Source organism: Aphelocoma coerulescens, chromosome 4 (genome assembly GCF_041296385.1).
Source record: "Aphelocoma coerulescens isolate FSJ_1873_10779 chromosome 4, UR_Acoe_1.0, whole genome shotgun sequence".
Taxonomy (NCBI): Eukaryota; Metazoa; Chordata; class Aves; order Passeriformes; family Corvidae; genus Aphelocoma; species Aphelocoma coerulescens.
The window spans coordinates 31,649,706-31,671,312 of record NC_091017.1 but is presented as its reverse complement, the minus strand read 5'-3'; the positions used below and the strand labels follow the sequence as shown (position 1 = coordinate 31,671,312).

At 42.0% G+C, this 21,607-nt stretch overlaps 1 protein-coding gene across 8 annotated transcripts in view; it reads right to left on the bottom strand.

The window, feature by feature from the left end:
• The window catches only part of TMPRSS11E (transmembrane serine protease 11E), a 45,455-nt gene extending 23,936 nt beyond the window's left edge, over positions 1-21,519 (bottom strand). For 3 of the 8 annotated variants that reach the window (XR_011150648.1, XM_069013400.1, XM_069013410.1), the window contains exon 1: positions 19,236-19,324. The gene's annotated coding sequence lies outside the window, so the exon portion shown is untranslated. Of the gene's footprint in view, positions 1-1,925; positions 2,001-9,569; positions 9,655-9,745; positions 9,829-13,040; positions 13,126-19,201; positions 19,325-21,416 lie in introns of those variants that run through there. The other 5 variants (XM_069013403.1, XM_069013405.1, XM_069013406.1 and 2 more) reach the window with 5 other exon arrangements.
• Positions 21,520-21,607: the final 88 nt, after the last annotated feature.

Below are 21,607 nucleotides of genomic sequence, written 5' to 3'. Positions count from 1 at the left end.
TAATGGAAAAGGTAAGACCAGTATAATTATTGTCACAAAAAAGTTTGCAACACAAGTCTCTTGTTACCCATTACAAATTCAAGTCCAAAGTCCATAGCTTATGCTTTTCCTCGTGGTTGCACACAAGTATCTTAGTTGCACAGTAGCATATTAGCAATATTTAAATATTAAGCAAAAATATATTTTAAAACAGTTATTTTAAAGTATCCAGGAAAGGCATACTCAAACTTCTGTATGAGGAAAGAAGAAGCGTATACACTCTACATACTTTACAACTTGGCTTGTCCCTTAGTTTGAGAGTACTTTCACAAAAGGGAATATCCTTTATCAGGCCCACACAAACAATAACTACTAAACCTTTCCATTCTCATTTTATTGAGGGAATATCTTTCATTATGAAACTTCAGGAAACGAGAAGTTTTCAATACATAAGGACCTTCACCCACATTTTGTTTTTTCACTTGGTCACACTACTGTAGCTGAGACTGTCATCAAGTCATGACTGATTGATTACCACGGCCAGAGGACTTGTTGCTAAGTTTATGTTATTAATAGTCTGTTTAATTCAAGTCAAAATACGCTTGGAACTTGAAGTCTTCAATCCAACTTGGGAATCTGCTCCAGCCTGAATCTTGGTCTACCTGGTATGTCCAAACCAGATCATCTTGCTGATGTCAAGTCCCTCTGAACACAAGAATCTAAGTATCCCTCAGGCAGGAACTGAAGCTGGAAGAAATGTAACACAAAGCTAGACTTAAAAAAAAAAATTAGTGATGTCTGAGCAGGAACACTCAATGGTAGCAAGGCATATATGTCACTTAACCCTGGCTCGGTTGTTACAGAGAAAGAAGGAAATCCATGAAGGGGTAGACGTGACTGATTCCCAGAGCAGGTTCATACCTTTATCTTAAGCCCCAAAATTTCCTACATGGCTTGCGCAGAGCTTGGAGTTTCCCCACAAAGACCTCACCATCCTGTCTCATCCACAAATGCTCTGATACATTAAGTGTCACCTTTAGTGTCACCTAAATAATTCCACATCCTGTGACTTCATTCTCATTCCTTGCATAAAGGATACAGTAAGCAAGGCATAAGCAAACAAACCTAAGTGCTGTTTCAGCCTTTGAAAAGGCATTTGGTAACTTCCTCGTTTTAGAACACTGCTTTGACTTGTCCCTAACAAAACACTAACAGGGTAGGTTGCTTTGCTAGAAACTGTATCAGCACAAGCTACAGAATAGCCAGGATTCTGCTCAGCAGCAACCAGTCCAAACAGCTTGTGTACAAGCTGGATATTACTTACAGCAGAGCTTATAGCACAGCCAAACTTAAATCTTCAGCTGTCCTTTTTTATTGCTGTATGAGCTTAATTGAACTCATATGTACTGCAAGCAGATGGAGAGAGATCCAAAGCCAGTGGATACAGAAGTAATTTCTTATATCTGTGAACCTTTTTTTTCCATTTAGTTTTTCTTCCTTTGTGCCCTTAAGAGCAAACCGTATAGTTTCACCTAAGGCTCTGAGTCAAGCGGCATTTAATCAGTCTCTCACTTAGGATAATCCTAAAAACCTCTCCTCCTTATTAAATTACTGTGTAGAAATTTTTTCTGTTTGGAGCCTCCTGCTGCCTTGTCAATCTCTTCCCTAATTGAGAAACGTACATTATCCAGAACTGCCCTGACTTGCAGAATGCTGAAGAATTGTCTTAAACACTAATCCATTAACAAAATCCTGTTCTACTAATGTGTCACAAGAATTGCTTCAGCACCCCTTGTGACTCCTCCCCATCATGTTTGCCAGGACAGCTCTCATTTTCTTCCGTAAATGCTGTTGAGACATGGACATGCCCACAGTCCATACCATCACCATAGTATTTAACCTCTCCTTGGGCAGTCCTTGAAACACTGAGAAGCAAGAACAATCACCTGCTGCTGCAATGAATTGCCTTGGTGCAAGAATAGAAACTGGTAGGATGGTGCAGGTCTACGGATTACTCAAATCATCTTCAGTAGGTTACCCAGTACTGAGCTGTGGTAATACCCACTAGCTGAAGATTTCTTCCCAGTATTTCAGGGAGGACTATTCACGTACAGGCAGTAACACATGCTTGGAGGCTAAGCTGCAAGTCCTGTTAAAGGCAAAGTAAAAAAGGGGAGAAGAACAGAGAAATTAAGCAAAAGTATCTCTCTTTAGAATTTGTTTTTGGATTTACATACATCTCTAGGGGATGAAAGATGACTCCAAAGAGCAAAGCAATTTGGTATTTGTGTGTTCTGTTTAACATAATTGTTTTACAAAGCTAGTATTAAGAAGAAGAGATATTTAATTACCTTATTACTATTGTGAAGGATGAAATTAACAACCTGTCCATCAGAGGACAAAAATATTTCCAGGTTGTCATTAGTCTACATGAAGAAGGAGACTCAAGGAAATGGAAGTGGATATGATCTTGAGAACAGCTCTAGTTTTTAAATCAGGAAAGGGAAAGTATTAGTGAGATTCTCATAAGTAAGATGAGAATCAAAAATACTGGAAATTAAACCTTGAAGCACTTGCCTATGTAGGCTGAGGCTAATTACAAGGAACTAAACTCAGCTAAACAGAGGTGAAAAAATTCAGAAATTTATGTTATTGGCATGCGTCCAGAAAGGAGCAAGGAAAATTAAAGGGTATAGCAACAAATAAAGAAATACCAGTGTTAGAACTCCTGGACAGCAAAAAGGAACAGCTCTTCAGTACTAGCCCAGTGGACCCTGCAGTCTCATGGACTCGGAAACCTTCCTACCACACTGAAGTCACACTACAGAGATACCAGACTCAGGGAATATGGAGCAAAGACAGCATGCAGGTAGCCACCAACACATGAGGGACAGAACCCATGACCCATTGCATTTCATTGCTCCAGTCCATGTTGTGCAGAGATGCACTAGACCATCCCCAGCAAGAACAGTGCTGCCCTGGCTGTATACAACTGCCTGTGCCTCCAGCTCCCGTACTCAGAGAGGGTTTATTCTGGCAGACTGACCCAAATTCCCTCCCGCTCTCAAAGTGTCCCAGCAGCAAAGACTAGCAGCAATCACAGATTACTTCTCTAGGAAGCCTGGAGCTTCATCACCTGCAACAAACAAAGGTGCAGACCATGCTTTGAGTACCCTGTAAGACTCAGTACCAAAGTGAGTGCACACAGTGGTGGGAGACAATCTTTCTACAACCAGCAACCTTCCACTGCAAACACCAAGAGTCTTTGCTTCAAGATTTTTACTAGCTGGAACACTGCATTATTAAGGATTACTTTTTTTCCCATTCTTTTATATATAAGAGGACGGCCTCCACCCTGGTGGCAGTAGTGCACATATTTACACTAAAGCAGGAGACATGCATCTGGAATGCTTAGCTGTAACAGGGCTGCAATAAAAACACAGCAACACCTTTGTGCTGAGCACGTCATGATCTCACATGTGATCTCCCTCCAGCCAGGCAGGGTTCTCAGGATGTTTTACCCTTCCTGCCTGCTGAAACTGGGTGGGCCAGGCCCTGGTTTGGGTTGCAAAAAAAAGAGAATGCTGGTGCAGGGAGCTGGGCTCACAAAGCATTTGGTTGGGGACATGTAATCAAACAGTGCTGATGACAGCTGTGTTTCTCAGGCTGTGTCTGCATACTACAAATAGACTGTACCTCTCTTACTTAGGGAGAAATGAGGCTCTCGGACTTAAGTGGAAGAAGCCTCCATCTCACCCTATCATCTCTGCTATGCAGACTCTGCCAGGCAGCATCTGTTCAGGGAGCCAGGCCAGCATGCTCCAGCACACAGCAACTACAAGAGGAGAAGTTTGGGCAGTGATAAGCCAGCTCCTATTCTGTTCCTGTAGAGGGACAAGTCAGCAAGATGTAGGAGAGCATCTCACTCCTGAATGGTAGCTCATTCTTAAGCAGTCAGTGCTGTCTTGACTATTCCTTTTTTCCCCACATTCTCAGACTTGAGTGAAGGAAGCAGAGGAAAAGAACCATTTGGAAGGGAACAGAAATGGATACATGATATTTAAAGAAAACTGACTGCATGGTTTCCAATCATGTAAACTTTCTCCACACAGCTGATAGCTTGAAACCACAAGGCAGGAAGAAACCGCTCCATATATGAGCTGTCTTAGCTCATCCAGCAGTTTTCATTGCTAAGCCACAGAGAGAAGTGGTCTGAACTTTGCCAGACTATGGTGCTGCTCAAGTGAGGAAAACGTGCACAAAGGGTGACTTTTCACCCTTCATCTATTCACTGCCTCCCTAGAAGGGTGGCTTCCCTGTAGGATGGCACACAGAGCAAGGCAATTTCGCTGCAAGGTGAGCTCAAGCCAGCACATGGCCTCCCAATCAGCTGATCAATAGCAACATCTGTGAAGTCCTCTCAGTTTTTACACTTTTTTACAAACATAAAGGATTTTTATGTTTTTACAAACATAAAGGATTTCTCAGGGCCAGTGTATAATATTCATTAAAAATTGGTCTTGCGCCCAATGCTAGAAAAAATGCTTTGTATGAACAAGTGTTGCAAGACACAGTTCTAGCCAAGGGCTTTCATGACTGTGACTTAGTTGCTAATATTAGCTAAGCTGCTAATAAATAACAGGAAATCTTTTTCCTTCCACACTGTAAAGACAGCCAATATTGTTACAACTTGAAGCCACGCAAATGCTCTCTGTTCTTGATCCAAAGCTCATTCAACACAGCTGTTAGAACTAGCAGAATGCAAAAGTATAGAAGTCTGCACAATTTTTAATTTGGGAAGGCAGTGATACTTGCTCACACTGACATAGTCCACAAAACAAATGCTTTGCAATGATGGTGACTCCACAAGAGCTTGGCAGTAGACTTTGCACAGACTAGTGCTCACCCACTGTAAACAGTATTTTAGTTCAAATACTCCAGAAATTCCCCACGCCAAACCCTTGTAAAGTACTTGGCAGCCCTAAATCTTATGCTGGAGATTATGAGCATGTATTCAAGATATTCAGCCATCCATGACATTCCCACGAGTCAGCAAAACCTGGGCTGTCAAGAAAGAAAAGACTTCAAAAGACAATTACAACTTTTCAAAGTTGTTATCCTTTACAAAGGTATCTTTAACTGAAGTTGCTTCTGCCACCAGCAAGACCAGAATGAGTGCTAATACATTTGAAAAGGAGAACAAATTTCCAACATCTCCAGTTGCAGGGGGAGGGAGAAGCTGTGCTTCAAACACTGACACACTTGTGGGCAAAACTACTAGTAGCTGACATTTACAAGCATCAGCTCCCCATCCCCTTAGCCTAGCAGTCAGGTGTTGGTGGACTAGCTCTTCTGCCTCTTTCTTCAAGACCAAGGGAGCCAACAGCAGGCAGCTCCGTGCCTCTGCTGACGTCACTATCAGACACAAGCTCCAAGTGCTGCCCAGGAAAGGTGAGGGTCTGACCAAGCCCTGTGTGCCAGACCCAGGAGGACATTTCATATATCCCAAGGTGTCTCAGATAGTGTTAGAAGCCAATATGATGACAACTGACTCAAACCCTAGGGGACACTGCTCTTACCACCGTTCTTTCCAGTGCCAGAAATCTCCATTACACTGGCAGTATAACACACTTCAAATATTCTCCCTGCAAGTTCAGCACTGATGGATGAAAGTTAATTCTCAGATATGACCAGGTCAGAAAGTGCTGTTTATAGCTTAAATAATCCAGGATTCTCACATAGAGAATGTCTTCTGGGAGACACTGCTAAAGTCATTCAGACTTAATTTTGCACCAAAAGCAAAAGCTTGTACCTGGTAGGCAACTAAGTAGACATTTCTAATTATCCAAACAAACAGCTCCAAGGATTTTTGAAGGAAACAGCAAGTTCTACATCTTTGAGAGTCCTATGTTTGAATACACAAGCTTGTGTCTTCACATATTTAACCCACTATGCTGGCAGTTAGGATCACAAGGCACAAGTTTTGTGAGGTGGTCCTGCAAGGAGCTGAGGCTGAGGAAAGATGCCTGCTATCAGCCAAGTCACCACACATTAACTAGTGACCAATTACCTGCTGAACTGTATTCACTAGTCAGCTGCCAACTGCAGGGTGACCTGAACTTACTTCCCTCTGATTTATAACAACATGTTAAGTTAATATAATGTTGCTTTGTGCTGTGATGGGATAGAAACCACCATGCAGTCAACATGACTCAGCTGAGCTGCACCAAGTTGAACAAAAGCATTCCAAAGGTCATCCCTTTTTCTGGCGTCCCTAACCATCCTTCCTGTAACACTGGGGTGCGGCACCTTCACCGCATTGTAGTTAACTATTATCTCCTTTCCCTATCCCAACAGAAAATAAATCAGAAAAGAATATCAGAAGAGAACATAAGAAACCTGTTAACCATGAATTCTTTTTTCCTCTCTGCCTCCCCTTCACGTCAGGTATCATTGTGGTCATCCTCACAAATAGCCCCAGGACTAGTTTACTTAATTTGTATGTAACCTCTCCTAACTGATGTTAGAAAGAGGTGGAGCTGCTGCTGCAACAGCAAGAAGCAGTCTGTCACTAGCCACAAGATGCAAGATAAAAACCTAACAAGCAAAATTCTCCCACACACTCTACTAAGGCCAGACAAAAATCTAAATATAATCAGTTTGAAGAAATCTTAGCTCGTGTTATTCTACTCCAAGTGTAATGTTTGCCAATAACATGGAAAACTTAATTGTGTGAGGAGTGAAGACTCATTTGTATCACTTAAGATACTAGGTCTTCATTAGACATTCCTAACTGTTAAGTAAAGCAGCCTGCTGTGTTCTAACCATTATTCATGACAGGAATAGCATATGCTGCACTGCTTTGTATTTCAGATGAAGGTCTCCATCTTTCTGTCTTGAAAATGAGTCTTCCTTGACCTTCCCCTCACCCCCACTTCTGGTGACAACTGCACTACTTTCCTCTTTAGACTGCAGGTTTTAAAATGACAGCTTGATTGTGAGCTACATTCCGTTGCACTTCTGGGATGGAGAGGACTAGCTGCTACTGCCTGAACAAACATCTAAGGCAGAGGTTAAGAAAAAGTCTGTTGAAAGTGAAATGGTATATCAAAATATGAAAGATGCTTCACTAGGACCTAGATTCTGACCACCTAAAACTTTAACCAAGTCCTATATGGAAAGGAAAACCAGAATCAGTTTGCTGCTTGCAATGGCATGTTACTAAGGCATGATATATATCTTATCTATACATATTTAATTTAAAAGGGTGGTTATTTCTCTTCAGTTCTTCATTCTCTTTCAAGAAAGAGAAGCCAAACAATGAAAATCCACCATGAACAAGTAGCCACTTGGCTCCAGCTGGGAAAACACCAGTGCTTATTGTTAGATCATTTAGCCACAACAGTTGAATTGGTCTCTGACTGGAAGTGGCTCTGGCTGCCAGTCTCTTCCCAGGACTCTTGTGTGCTAATATTGAACACCTGGAACAGGGAGATGATCTGTCTGGAGTGTAGAGTTTTATACTGCAAACAGCTAGGCAGTTCATATTTAGATACATCTTATCAACAAACTAAGGCTTTTAAAGCCATTGGTTTTTATACACATCTACTTAGTGCTCCACTAATGTGCCCCAGTATCACTGTCCACATATCACTGCCATACTGAGTTTAGCTAGTCAGACTTCTTCCAGAATGCAGTTCATCCAATTTAATGCTACCTGCAGGATGTCTGCCACACATCCGGTCCTCCAAGTGACAGCAGCGTTGGCGTGTTGGACCTATTCTTAGGGACTCCCATCAGGTCGTGACAACTAAATGGATTAATCACCTATAAGAAATATGAAGGCTGTTTCAGGTCACCATACTGGAAGCCTGGACCAAGTTTATTCTCTTGTGACAAAAAGGCTTTAGAAACAAGGGGAAAAAAGAGACAACACAGAGAAGAGGAAGGGAGTCTATTAACATGCCCTTCAAAAAGCTGGTGGTATCTCCAAAGGCAGATGGCAAAATAGCAAATTCTGGTTCATAAAATGCCAACATAACAAAGGATCAAGGAAAGATTCAATGAACGGTTTGGTCAAAACAAACTGGTTGATAAATCCTCTTTCAGCATGTTAGGTAGAAAATCCTTAGGATCGACAGACTATTGGACTGTTAAAGGAGTACTGACAGAAGATGCATTCAAAACAAAAAGTTAAGGAAATTCTTCACACCAGCCTGAGGAGGTTTGTACTCTGGAGTCTTTCTTTAGAAGTCATTTATCTTCTGTGTTCAGCAGAACAGAATTTGATTTTATTCATACTTCTATTACCATTTGCTAAGGTCAGGTAACATTCAACTCAACATTCAAAAATAACTCCTACAGAGTGGAGCAGGAAGAAGGGGAGAACAGAAGCTTCCCATCCTGAAGACTCAAACCTGTGACAGCAGTTACAACATTAAAACTTGAGCTGGTTCTCAAGATGCTACTTCCCCACTCATAAGATAGCTGGCAAATCAAACAGATCATCAGCACACAACAATAAACACAAGAGCAGAAGTTGGACAGGCAACACAATTTGTGTCATGTTCTCAGCTAAGCATTAAGAGGGAGTGAGATGACAAACCCAAGGCCTGAAAAGCTCAGAAGTTTGCCTAGCAAGGTGGGAAGCAACCAAACATGCCTCCAAAGCAGCAGGGGATCATGGAGTAGGGTAGTTTTAATCACTGTATTTTCTGATATCTCTGCAATATTTTTAAGCACCTATAGCCAGAACAAGCCTCAGCCTTTCTCAAACAAAAAAAGGAAGCACCTCTCTCTAATTTTCACTCCTTAAGACAGCATGACACACAGCCAGAGATATCACACTAGAGAGGAGACATGACTTAACCACCTGCAGAACCAGGTTGAAGTTCCAGCACTTGTAAAATTATCAAACAATGCAAATGCTACAGGCGTTCAGTGAAATTAAAAGCAATGAATTTACAGTGAGTTTTCACACATTATCCAATTACTACCTTGCTGCAAGATATGAATGTGACAAACAGCTGTGTAATATTTATGAAAAGTATAAAGCAGTTGACTATCCAGCTTTAAATAACAGGGCAGTTCTGGGCTGACATCACTGTTACTTGTAACTGGAAGGAATTTATCTCCAGCTGTGGCAACACTGTAGAAGACCTTACTTAGCACATATCACACCAATCAGCAAATGGGTCATAAAAACAAGGATCTCCCAAGGACATAACCTTCTGCACAACTGACAATGGCCACTAAGACATAAGCTACTGCATTAATTAAACCAGTATCACTGTGAGGTACAGCAGTTCTGGTCCTACCCAACTTGCACTTAGATGACTACGCTACAAAGCTGTGGAGCAAAAGAGAAAACATGCAATAAGCACATCCTTACAGTATCTCCCCCAGCAGATGACCTGATCATCAGATTATATCCACCTCTACTATTTCCATTTTTCTTTTGAACTACAAGTGAAGTGGCAGATCTGATTTTGGATCTGTATCAGAGTGGTATCAGACCCAGAAAAAAATACCACAGCCTGGTTTCTTATGGGGAAAAAAGTCTTCTGCCATCACATTTCCTCTGTACTTACCCTCAATAGTTCAATGCCACCATATGAAAGGGAGATGATATTTACTCCTGTACTGATGCAAAGCTGGTGTTCGAACTCAGGACTCCTAGGCACAAGGGAACACTTAGGGGTGAGGTGATCAATGACACAGCCAACAACACTGACCAAAAGCCAGTCAGACAAAGATCTGTACAAACCCAACTTTCTTGGCCTCACTGCAACAGGAGGTATCTTGAGAAAGCAGCAAAAATGCTGACTTTGACTCTGTGAGCAGTGCTGGTGATCCAAACAGGCAGCCAGTAGGAGCTAGGACAGGCATGGAGGTATTGCATAATGGCTAAAGCCTTTCAACCTAGAAAACAGCAAAAAGCCCTAGACTGTTAATCTGCTAATACTGCCTAGTTTCTTACTCGGAAGAAAGGCATGTCCTACTCTCCCATGCAATAGCAGATGGGAAAGCCATCACAAGGCACTGTTCCCTGCCAGCAGGTACTCAAGAAGGCAGTGCCTGCGCAGCCCAGGCCAGCTGGGGCTGCCAAGCAGCCTGCCTGCACACAGCCATCTGTAGTAGCTCTCACCTGCTAAGTTGACCTCTCTAGCTGCATCTGTCAAGATATCTCTGGAGTGGCAAGCTCTGCAGAAATTTAAAAGACTTTTCAACTTAAAAAGAGAAATTTTACTAGAAACTAAAATTAATGTTTTAAGCAGGAAAAGCAAAGTGCCTAAGCAAAATTTTAAAAAAATCCAAAACACATATAGGCAAGTCTCTCCTAAGAGACTTGTCCTCTTTGGCAGGTTTGATTCTGGTCACTCTGATGGGTTTCTGGATTGCAGCAAACACTATACAATCCCTTCCACAAGGAAGTTGCTCTTTCTATCACAAGAGGCATGGTCACCTGCTCCCCAACTCTATAGCATCCCCTCAACAGGTGCAGGCTCTCAGGGCTCTGGCATCCCTTTTGCCACTTACCAATCAAGCAGAGATTACATCCTAGGCATTAGGTTTCATGACCTTGTAGTGTTCCCGTCTTTCTTTCGAGAAAGCCAGACTTCATATTGTTTGGATTGCCTTGACACTGCCCATATTTCCATACACAATCTAACTTCATCCATTTAAGAGTTTTTAATTGACTGACCAAATTAAACCACCCAGATGTGATGTGATCTGCTTTGTAACACAAGAACAGAAACCTGTGCTTTTCACTAACAATCCCATAAGCACTGTAAGGTGGCTGTGCCACAAAATAGGGCCCACACACTTTCTCACAGAAAAAGGGCAGCTAAGAACTAAAGGGTCCACAAAATCTATGAATGTCTTTTCTGAAGAGGGACAGCTGTCATACAGCCTTCCAAGATCAGGAGACAACAATGATAAGGAACCAAATCTGAAGGTTCCTGGCTTCCTCAGTGTCACAGCCACCTTGTCAGACTTAAGACTAGAAGATAGTTACTGAAGGTGAACAAAATATCCTGTGGCCACATCTCAAAATTACAGGCATGACAAGGAGAATAAATGGAATTGCTTAATTTGAAGTAGTCAGAAACTGATTTTTTAAAAATTATTTTACCCTATGGAACAGCCTGAAAAAGAAGTCAATTTAAGTTTGGGGGGTTTTTTTTAAATATAGAAGCCTTAAAACTGAAGTAATCTAGCATTGTCAGAATGACCTCGAAGGGAAAAAAATCCCCAAACCACCAAAGATTTTTGGTCCCAAAGCAAAGTAATTTTTTTGCTGCTCTTTGGATTGTCAAGTTCTTATCTAATATGTCCACATTTGAAGCAACTATAATACCCAAGGAAGCCATAATTAAGATAATTAACCTATCATACACACGTAATTATGGTTTCTACTTCAATACTTGGAAGAATTACTAACATGTTGCTACATGATGCAAATTTTAAAAGAACTTCTGAGCAGCAGTTAGTAGGTTATAAAATAAAACAGGAGGCAATTAAACTATTCAACTCATTGCAGAGACTACTACCACAGGAGAGTATACTTTGTCTGGTTGGGATGAATTCTCATCACAGCAGCCCATATGGTACTGTGTTTTGGATTTGTGACCAAAATAGTATTGATAACACACCAATATTTCAGCTATTGCTGAACAGTGCTTGCACAGCAACAGGACCTTCTCTGTTTTCCACTCTACTTTTCTACTCCCTGCCAGCAAGTAAGCTAAAAGGTAAGCAGAAGATTGTGAGGGATCACTGCCAGGACAGCTGAGCCAAATTGATTAAAGGGATATTCCTCATCACATAACATCATACTTGGCAAAAAACCCTGGGGGTCATATTTTCCAAAGTAATTGTTGCTTAGAGACTGGCTGGGCATCCCACTGCTCGTGGAAGGGAGCGAGTTACTGACTTTGTGTCACTTCATGTCCACACACACACTGTCCTTCATTTAAACTGTCTTCAGCTTGACCCAAGAGTCTTCATCTTGACCCAAGAGTATTTCTTGCTTTTGCTCTTCTGATTCTCTCCCTCATCTTGCTGGATGGGCCTGAGCCATCAGCTAGTTATTAATTGCTAGCCAGGGTCAGCTCCTTTCAGAATCACAAAAGACACAGTTACTCCTTACAGACCAAGGAATGAGGAGTCATGCAGGTCAGATTAAAGAGAATTTAGACAACTTAGGGTTCTGGAAAAAAAAAACTACAGGTGAATTGAAAATTTATTGTAATAGCTGGAGATTTCAGGAGCAGAAAACAAACAAAAAAAACAAGTAGGTTTTTCAATACATCAGATGCCAGCTGGTTAAACGGGTTCTAAACTACCAGGACAAAGATAAGGCAGACAAAATCAGCGCAGTGACACTACATATTTCTGCATCTGCTTTCACTTTAGGAGATGTGGAACAGAAAATCCTCAGGCTTGTGTTAACTCTTTTCAGAAAAATGCAACATACTTCTGGGGGCAAAAAAAAAGATACAAAAGTCAAAGTACAACCCCCCACAAATAGGATCAAAATGACTAAATCCTACGTCAGAAACAAGCATAGTGAGCCAACGGTGCTGACAAACTCAAAACCACCCTGCAGATTAAATTAGACCCATGTATTATGACTCATCTGAATAATTGCCGAGCAAGCTGTGTCTGAAAAAAACATCTCAGCATGGAAGAATTTCTACACCTGGGTCAGAGAAGGTGAGCTGTACTCAGTTGCCTTGCTTTGCAGCAGAACTTGTTGGTGCCTTGCAGAGAAAGCCAGGTGGCAGAGGAGGAGCAGAAAGGAGACAGAACAAATGACAGTTCAGAGTACAGCTGTGAGGAGCTGGAGAGGCAGATTAGTCCAATAACAACAGATAGAGAACCAAGGTTGAGAAGAAAAGGATAAACCACATTCCATATGTATCAACACAGAGCTGTATGGAGACGTTTGGTGAGTAGATGCTCCCAGAAAACATCCAAAAGGTCAAGTTAAGTTCGTAAGCTTTTCTGGACTGAACAACCATTGCCGTCATCTCAAATCTATTGCATTTCATTACCTGCTCCCACAATAACTCCTCTCTGAGGCGAACCTGTGAAGGCACAGGAGTTGCCTGAGGCCCCTCCTGCTACCTCTGGCACATGTGCTGTCTCCCTGACAATCACCATGTTTCATCAAGACTTATCAAGCCCCACAGGAAGCCTTGCCATGCAATTGGCACCTCAGCTTCCAGCAACAAGACTCAGTTATTAAGAGTTAGCTCACATACATTATCCAACCAAAGCATTGTACCACAAACACACATTGTATGAGGAGAGGGGTCATCCACATTGTCTCCTACTTTTAAATGGTGGGGGGGTTCTTGGGGGAAGGTGTGGGAGGCATATGAATAACTGGAGGAGACTTAAAGGCTCCAGATGCGCAGAAGCCCCTTAGGACATAATTTAAAATTTTGGAGGAACGTATGTACTGAGAACTGCCATCTCAGATAAGAAGCATTTCTTGAATCCAATTCATGGACAATTTCCTGAGAAATGTGTACAATTCTTTGAGCTTCAACTTTTTCGGTGCTATACTGAAACCTACTATATGATACCAAGGCTTCAAACACATGCAATCTTGTCAATACTGATTCTGATCACTGATTCAGAGTCTAATAATTTCCTTCCAAAATTTCACCTCTTACCACTTGTCTACTGCAGACAAAATATTTCCTGGTAACTTACTTTCCTTTCTTTAACATTTATGGTGAGGCAAAGCACTGAAGTATGAATCCTACTTCTAAAACTCAAAGGCGATAGAATACCCACTCTTATGGTATCTGAGCTCTTAATAATTGTCCAACCTGTTCTTCTAAGCTTCAGTTGCAGATACTCTAAAGCTTCTGTAAATAAAAAAACAGTCAATAGCACTTAAACTTCAGCTGATCATCTGTGAGTTGGAAGAGGAATCAGAAGATCCAGCAATATCCTTTGAACCCTAGCTTCTATTACACCTCTCCTCTTTATCTATGAAATCATATAGTTTTGCTATCTGACTCACTATTCTAAGCATCCAGTGAGGGTAACACAGATAACCATTTGATAAACAATCAAACTCACATGGAAAAAAATCCGAAACTTAAGATAATTGAAACAGGACACAGAATGAGCAAGTCTAAACTCCAATCATATGAAGCGTGAGTATCCCAGCAGCCCCAAAAGCATTGTGGTTTAAAAATAGGGTGTGATACCAGATAACAGCAGTGATTCATCTGGAAGACAATGAGAGTACAAAAGCAAGAGACAAGCCAAAACCTGCACTGTAATGACAACACATAGTCACAGCCTTAACATCTCCTTTGGTGCTTGACTGAGAGGTTAAGAACAGGGCAACCTGTTTCATGAGTACAAATAATAAAAAAACTATAGCCATCACAGAAGCAAAAGCCATCACAAACACAAATGGCTATTACCAGCTTATCTCCTGACAGTGATGCACACTGCAGCCATCTGCAATCAAACACAGTAAAACCACTTTGCAAAGCAGCACGGCTTTTGCAATTTGAACCAAGACATTTAGTCACAACCAAGAGTCTGACCATGAAGGTTGCAGAGGCAAGAGGGAACAATATTGGGAGCAAATGAATTTCCTGCCACAGTAAGATGTGTAAAATATATGTCTCGACCATCCACATGCTTATATATGCAGAATGAGACAGTAACTCCTTATGCAATTGCTAATGTCTATTTACATACTGTCCTTCTTTTTTAATGAACAAACATAACATTTGGTCCCATTCATGTAGTTTCATGGTTTTAGGGTCAAGAGATGGATACATAACCTCTACCCGAAACCAGATATATGTACCAAACAAGCATTTCTACAATTATGAGATGGATTGCCTTTTTTCTCTTAGCTGCTTCCTGCCCTTCAATTCCCCTTTGATATTGCTTCTAATAGTCTAAATCTCTGAGCAACTGCTACTCTGAACCTGATTTCTCAAAGACAGACCATTAATGCAGGAAGTGTCTCCTGACAAACTCAACTGGCTCTGACATTTTAAGAAATGGAGGAAGGTCTGGGGAGCAGAGTAGGCAAAGAGGCTACTGCCCCTATTGAGAACAACATTTATGGTCACATCTTCTTAGACACCAGAAACTCTGCTAAAGACATACAGATAACTGAGTTTTAATTTGCTTAGGATTCCCGAAGAACTACTTATTAACAGAAAACCCCCTACAAACTCACCAAATACAAGTTTCCTTCTTTCTCTAAAGATGACTTCCCAGAAACATTATCCCAACGATTACATTCAGTCTTTAATCAGACCTTCAACCCTGAACAGCTACCTCTGCAGACAGAAACACAGCAGAAGATGTTCAGAACTGTCAGCACACTGAAGCCTCACTGTGCTTGCCTCCGACAGTGAAAGCTGGAAAAGGTGACCTTTACAGTCTGGTACCTAAACAGCACACAGTACTGCCTCTCTTCAATTCTTTCTTAAATGTCTGTACTATCAAAAAGTAAAACCCTTTCTTCCTCAGGACAGAATGGAGAAAAATACACTGGCACAAGACAGGGAAACCTGATATGTGTTCTCTCCATGATGTTATTGAAAGCTATCTGTCCGTTGTGTATAGCTTTAAACTGTGCTGCTGCCCTTGGGTGTGATTACTCTGTGCAGAGCCCTGGACACTATTTTTGTTACCAAAAAAATTCCTTGGTTTGCATCAAGGTGCTATTCATCTATTTCAGGAGAACTTAAGGTAGGGCTATCTAGCTAATGATAGGGTCCACTATAGTACCACGTAGACACCTAGTCTTGTCAAGCTTGTTCTTTAAATCCCTGTCTAATTTGGCTAGACAGTTTGTACCACATAGTAATTGTTCATACACTTCCAGTGAGGTGATAGCTAAGAAGAGAGCTGTACTTTCAGCAACTATAAATCACAGCAGAGGGGAGTGAGTAGAGATTACCAAATACACACCCCACCCCTTCAGTGCAGCAGAGCATGTAAGATGAGCTCCAAGTACAGAGCTCACTGCCAGTAAAGAGTAACTGCAAGAGGATTCAGTAAGGACCATAAGGACATGTTTAACTTCTGGTGTCTGGTTAGGATCTTGTGGTCAGGCGGCTCTCATAGTTCTGTAAAGGCCCAGCTGAACTCAGCAAATGCAAATGTCAAAAACAGACCTGAGAAACACATCTCAGGGATGACCTTAATTGCAACCTTGCAGCCTCTTGTTTCCCAGGGAAACAGACACCACACAAGGAGCAAAAATTTACCACTTGAAATATCACCTGAACAAATCCTGCCACCTCCCCACAAGGTCTAGCTATGCCAAGCAGCACTTTCATTACAGTGATCTCAAGGGATCCTGCATTTCCTTTCCTCCAGCTGTTACCACTGTAGATCCCTTTCCTGCAGCAAAGAAAATAGTTCATCTTGATCTGGAATCAAAATGTGCACCAAACACAAGATGCTGCCACCTCCTGATTCAGTAGGGGACTGACCTAGAAAACCCACAAAGCTGAACAGGGCTGCAGCTGGACTGAGCACATCTAAACACTACTCATGGCTGCTAAAAGGGGACAGTTGTTTTTTCTCTGTGTTCATCCTGCCACTTGAAAAGCTATTTCAACTCGTGGTCTGGAAAGTCATCCATGAAAGAAAAATGAGACTTTTATTTCAGATAAGCAATTTAAATCAGGCCAGTGATGACTACAAGAATCGGGAGCAGCACAACTGAAAGCAAGGGACAGGCGAGATAGAAGAGAAGGTCACCATATCCTGCAGCAGAAACACAGACCACTTCAGCTGTATCATTTAACCTTACTTAAGGGGATTTGAAAAGGCAAGGGACAGAGAAATAATCTGGTCTCTAAAGAAGGAGTGCTCAAAGAAGGGAAAATTGCAGAGATAATAATGAAATGCAGATTCTTCAGGTCTCTCCACAAAACCAAAATCAATGGGACCATTCAACAAACTCAGTTTTGTCCAAACTTGCTTGTCACTGAAGTGACTATTCAACTTTTCAGAGTCAGTCTGTCTCCCAACATGCACTTCCAAAAGCATTTCTCAGGTTTTGTTTATCTATTTATAAAAATCTCACCCTCCTTGAAACCCAATGAAAACAAACAGATATTGCCCTTAACACTATCAGCATAAGAATCACCTCATCTAAGGGGAGAGGGGGAGAAGAAAGAAGCCTGAGGGGAAAAAAACAGGTAGCAAACACAAACAGGAAAAATGATAGGAAAAGCAGCCAAATCCATATCTTGTGGGAGACAGGGAAAAATCTTGTTGGCTTCCAAGAACTTAAGTTTCCCTTTCCCCCTCCCCCCTCCAACTTACTAACTTACTAAATAAAAATAATTTTTTGAGTAATCCTTATTGGGAGTTTCCTGTTTACACAGCAGTTACTCCGTGATCCAGTAAACTCCCTGGCCTGAAGTACGTGACCTTGACACACACTCAGTCCAGAATACAGCAGTTACCTTGTAAACAGGAAGCTGCCAGTGCACCAAGGCACAGGAACAAGAAGCACACAGAAGTTATACTTCTGCACCAGCACCTCCTGCAGCTTACTTCAAGTGCAAATCAGGAATTAAATCAAATAATACATCATGAATACCTATGCCAACAAGCATTTGCCAGAACTCTCTGAAGCTTTCTTGAAAAATCACAACATTTCTTGAAATTGTAAACATCTTCCATGAGCTGACATAGCCAAAAGACTTTCAGACATAGGAGGGTGGCTTTTGAAAGGCTTTTAGGCATACGTGAATTAGAGCAAAGCAGAGGAAGTTTTTATTATAACCTGCAACTTACTGTTTTGGGGTTGTAGGTAGATGACAAGCATTAGTGCTCATATATTCTGGAAGGTATCAGGCTTTATGGGAATCACACACATGGTAATACAAGGCAAATGTATGGGTGTATCAGTAGAGACTTAAATACCAGGCTGCAGCTACATGGATGGCTCCCTGCTAACCTGCATCACAAAAGTCTGCCTTTTGATAAGAGCAGAAGCAGTAACAAGTCTTATCCTCTGATCTGGAACACAAATTCCAAAGCAGTGGACTTTGCATTTTAATCTTAGACAACTAATCTACTTTACAAAAGTGATAGTCCCACTTCACCTTGTTTCTCCACAGTTCCAAGTTACACAGAATGCAACAGGCCTACAAAAAAACAGTTTCCAAAAATACATCTCAAACAATCAGCAGCCATTCCCACTCAGCCCCCTGATAGACAGCAGAAGGCCTGGACATAAGAGCAAGCCCAAATTTGTCTCTTATGTGGAACACATATTCTCAGTCACCCTAGGAATTTCTCAGTAGTGGCCCATCCTAGTAGACAGTCTTCAGAGAATGTCCATTAGCAGTTACTTGCACAAAAAAGGACAAATGGGCTAATATTAAGATGTTATAAAGACTATTTCAAAGGGAAAACTTCCAAGCAGCTGTAGTGATCTGGCTTTGAAAGGCATTAAGCAGACACCAAGGGAATTCTACATCATGCCTTTAAAACAGGTTTGGGCAAAGCAATTAGCTGTCCCTTTGAATAACTGTATCTACCAAATCTCTGACACAGCAAGATCTAAAAGGGAGCTCACTACCAAGTTTAGCACTATTTTCCCCCCTCCCTTCCACAGCAATTTGCTATATTGTAATCTACGCAGGAAGCCACAGCTACAAGCTGCTTGCTGCACTAAGGAGTCCCTCTTACCCTATAATTCTTGAACAATAGCCCATCAATAACAAAACATATGAATGGTTAAGGGACCTCTGGAGATGGTTTAGTCTATATGGAGCCATTACACCCTTGAAAAAACCATCAGTAGCTATGTTCACTTGCAGATACCCACCACCAACATACTACAGTAAAGGTGCTGGACTCATGCTACCAATATTTGAACTTTGTCCCATGTGAAAGGCATGAAACCCACCAAAAGGCCCATGATGGGCTTTAAAGTACAGTGCTATCCAAAGCTGTCTCGGTGCACCTGCAGATTCAAACGGAAGTACAAAAACTGACTCGAGCAGCAGCTCCACAGAAGTGCCCTTCCATTTAACTCGTGCTAACGGCACCATCTAGTGCATCACATGCAAACAGACCTTCTTTCCAAAGGTAACAGGCAGTAAAGTTGATACCACACAGTAATTTCTAGTAAAATCAGAAAACGCAGGTAGTGCTTGTAAGTAACACACGCTAAAAAAACTTGTGAGCATACCAGTCACTGAAAGGTCGCTCCACAAGCAGCTTACCCAAGTGATGATCGAGGTGATCAGAACACACACAAGAATTGCTTCAGTCTTTGGCGACAGAATCAAGAAGTTAACTGCCAGCAAAACTACTGCTGTCAAGTCCTGCCTATTTGACAAAGTAACACACCAGAAAACAAATAAATGGGATAATTGTTTAATGAGTTTCAGGTTGTAGCAGTACAGTAGTAAGCACCTTTTATCAAATCAAGAAGCCAATACAAAGCTGAAGAATATGTACCTTTATTTCATTCTGTAAAACTTCACAATCACCTCACAATTTTCACCTCATCACATAACTCCTTCTTTCATCATCTCTCTCTGCAGAAATACTTCAGTTCTTCAGGGCATGCTTTCATCCTCTGCTCAGACTTTGCTTGCACAGCTTTGAAGTGAGATAGACAACACCAAGCAGTGCTACAGAGTGCCTTTTGCACTCCAGCCCCCATCACTGGAAAGGAAAAGTGCTTCCTTAAGCTAGCCAACAGCTGCTATGCTGACCGGGCATTTTTACCAACCTGTCCACTCTGGGAGCACAGGCAAACACACTGAATATCAGGAGTGAAGATTCCTGGAACTGGATTGTTTTGGAGGGGGAATTCAAGGCATTTAGTTCACTGGCTGCACCTATCAGGCTACTCTAGCGAATACCTGCAGCCTTAAAGCAAAAATTATCCCATGGTCTACAGCATTACTCATCTCACTATGCCTCTACTCCAGTTAAAGAAAAAAAGAAGGAGAAAAAAAATAAAGCAGATAGAGCATTTGTAACAGTAGCATGTCAGCTAATAGGATATAAACATATAAACCACCGTAGTGGACAAAGCAAGCTCTTACTTTGTAATTGCAAATTGCACACAGCCCTAATCATAGATTCATGGAATCATTAAGGCTGGAAAAGACCTCCAAGATCATTGAGTCCAACCTTTGACCAATTACCACCATGTCAACTACACTGTAGCAGTAAGTGCCATGTCCAGTCATTTTTTGAATGCCTCCAGGGGTGGTGACTGTACCACCTCCCTGGGCAGCTCATTCCAATGCTTAACTAACCTTCCCGTGAAAATATCCAACCTGAACCTTCCCTGGCACAGTGTGAGGCCATTTCCTCTCATCCTGCTGCTACTTGCCTGGGAGAAGGGCCCAATCTGCACCGCACAATAACTTTCTTTCACGTAGTTGTAGAAAACAACAAGTTCTCCCCTGAGCCTCCTGTTCTTGTGGGTGACCCAAGGGTTGCCAGTTTCTCCAGAAGAATGCTGTGAGACACAGCATCAAAGGCTTTACTAAGTCCATACAGACACATCCACAGCCTTTCCCTCATCCAGTGGGCAGGCCACCTGGTTATAAAAGGACATCAGATTAGTCAAGAAGGACCTGCCTTTCCTAAACCCATGCTGTGGCCTGATCCCCTGGTTGTCCTGTACATACTGGTAACGTACCAAATGCAACTTAGTGCCCAAGCTTCATCATAAGCTGCCTGAAAGGGCAACTAAGATGAGGTGGTAAAGTTTCCACCTACATTATGGTAGAAAAGGGTGATACTCTAAACCAAAATTTATTTTAAAAATTATTTGGATGGATAAAGCACACTTGTTTCATATTTCATAGAATCACAGAATGGTTTGGGCTGGAAGTGACTTTAAAGGTCATCCAGTTCCAATCCTGCTGCCATGGGCAGGAACACCTTCCACTAGACCAGGTTGCTCAGGACTCCATCGAACCTGCCCTTGAACACTTCCAGGGATGGGGTACACGTAGCTTCTCTGGGCAGCCTGTGCCACTGCCTCACCACCCTCACCGTAAAAAATGTCTTCCTCATATATCATCTAAACCTATTCTCTTTCATTTTGAAGCCATTCCCCCTTGTCCTAGCTCTTCATGTCCTAGTAAGAAGTCTCTCACCATCTTGCTTCTTGGACTCCCTCCAAGTACTGAAGACCACAATTAGGTCACCCCAAAATCTTCTCTAGGCTGAACAATCCCAACTCTTTCAGCCTTCCCTCACAGGAGAGGTGATCCAGCCCCCTCATCAGCTTGGTGACCCTCCTCTTTCTCCTGGCCTGATTGCCAGGAGAAAGAAAAAAATAATGAGAAGGGAAAAAAAGGTAAAAGACAAGAGAAAACCAGGCAACAGCAATGCCCAACACCAGGGGTTAACTAAGCACTGTTACTTTGTCCCACCCAAGACTCTCAGAGAGGGCTCCAACATCACACGCAGCTGTCACAATAGCACGGGGACGCCGAGAAATGCGATCTTCCCGCACTTCCGAGCGGGCAGAAACCTTCTCCTCTCCCTACACCTCTTTTCCCATCCAGCGAAACACAGCTCGGGGCCCTGCCAGGCACGAACATGGCGGCTGCGCCCTCAGCGC